The following is a 2,177-nucleotide window of genomic DNA, read 5'->3' on the forward strand; positions in this document are numbered from 1 at the left end:
ATGGATAGAAGGGGTATGGTGGAAGTGGGATGAAGAAAGGGAGGAACGAAGGGATGGATGGGGGAGGAAATGGGGGGAAAGGGGAGGATAATAAGGTGGGAGAAAGGAATAAGGGAGCGGAAAGGGAGGAATAAGGGAGCGGAAAGGAAGAGAAGGGAGGGAATGGAGATGGGGGAAGAACAGGGGGGAAGGGACAAGGGAGGGGTAGAGATTAAAATTCGGTGTAAAAAGGGGGGGAGAAAGGACCAAAAGGTGGGGTGGGGAAAGGGGGGAATAGAAAAGGAGTGATAGGGAACGGAGAGCAGAGGAATGAGGAGGGGAGAGAGGAGGGGAGGAAGAAAAAGTGATGAGGATAGTGTTTTGGAATGTAGCAGGGTTAGGAAATAAGGATAGAGAGTTTTGGGATAATTTGAAAAGATGGGAATCAATGGTATTGATGGAAACATGGGTGGAGGAAAAGGGAGAGAAAAAATTAAGGAAGAGGTTACCGGATGGATATGTGTGGAGAATACAGAATGCAAGAAAAAGGAATAAGAAAGGGAGGGCAATGGGGGGAATGATAATGGGGATAAAAAGAGAACTGTATGTGGGAGAGAGAGGGAGGAAGGAAATGGATGGGATGATGACGGGGGTGATGAAAGTTGGAGAAAACAGGGTAAGGGTGGTGGGGGTATACATAAACATGGACTTGCAAAGTAAGCTGGAGGGCATGGTTGAATGGATGGAGGGGAGGGAAGAAGGGGTAAAAACGGTGATAGGGGGGATTTTAATGTTAGGACGGGGAGGGAGCGGGAGAATAACGGAGGAGATAGAAGGAGAGGAGGAAGAGGAGAGAAGATCAAAGAATAGTAAGGTAAATAAAGAAGGAAGGAAACTGGTGGGAATTATAAGGGAGAGAGGGTGGGCAATATTAAATGGCAATATAAAAGGGGATGAGGAGGGTAACTGGACTTATACAGGGGGAAGGGGGAATCAGTGATAGATTATGTTTTGGTGGATGAAGAAGCAAGGGAGCAGATTGAGTGTATGGAAGTAGGAGATGCGATAGAATCGGATCATCATCTTTTGATAGTAGCATGGAGGGGAGGAAAGGAAAAGGGAAAAAATAAGGGAAAGGCTGGGAGAAGTGGAATGGAGGGAGGGGAGGGGGGGAGGAGAATATGAAGGAAACGGAAAAAAGAATAAGAGAGGTTTTGGGAAGTATCGAAAAGGAGAGAGGTAAAGAAAGGAAGGGAAGGGATGGTGGAACAAGGAGTGTATAGAGAAGAAGAGGATGAGAAGGGTATTAAGAGGGTGGAGGAAAGGGAATAGAAATGGAGAGGAGTATAAGAGAGAAAAAAGGGAATATAAGGAGCTGTGCGAGCTAAAGAAAAAAGAAAAGAATGAAAGATGGGAAAGAAAAGTGGAGGGAGCAAAGAGTGAAGGGCAAGTATGGGAAATAGTGAATGGGGAAAGAAAGAAATGGAAGGGGATAAATAAGAGGATAAAGATGAGGGAGTGGGAGGAATACTTCAAAGAATTGTTAGGGGGGTAGAAAGGAAAGTAGTGAAAAAGTAAGGGGAAAGAATATGAGGGAGGGACAGGGGGGAGAAAGGGAGCTGAGTAGGGAGGAGATAAGAAAAGTGACGAGGAATTTGAAGGATGGAAAGGCAATGGGGGTGGACAGGATTCCGAATGAAGTATGGAAGTATGGGGGGGGGAGAAGATGGAAGAATGGTTGTGGAGGGGATGTAATGAAGTTTGGAAGGGGGGATGGCCAGAGGAATGGAAAGAGGGAGTGGTGATGCCGGTAAGGAAAAAAGGGCAGGGGGAAGAGGTGAAGAATTATAGGGGAGTGTCGATAATGCCGACGTTATACAAAGTATATACGGAGGCATTGATGGAAAGATTGAGGGAGGAAGTGGAAGGGAAGGGGCTAATTCCACCGAATCAAACGGGTTTTAGGAAGGGGAACGACGGATAACATCTATGTATTGAATTATTTAGTAAATAGGCAGGTAAGGAAAAAGGGGGGGAAATTGATTGCATTATTTGTAGATTTTAAAGCGTCGTTTGATTCGGTGTATAGGGGGATATTGGTGGAGGCGTTGAGGAGGAGGGGAGTAAGGGAAGGGTTGGTAGAAAGAGTGGGGGAAATAATGAGGGAAACAAAAAGTAGAGTTAGAGCGGGAGGGGGG

This window comes from Trachymyrmex cornetzi, unplaced genomic scaffold (genome assembly GCF_001594075.2).
Source record: "Trachymyrmex cornetzi isolate Tcor2-1 unplaced genomic scaffold, Tcor1.1 scaffold945, whole genome shotgun sequence".
NCBI classification, from domain to species: domain Eukaryota; kingdom Metazoa; phylum Arthropoda; class Insecta; order Hymenoptera; family Formicidae; genus Trachymyrmex; species Trachymyrmex cornetzi.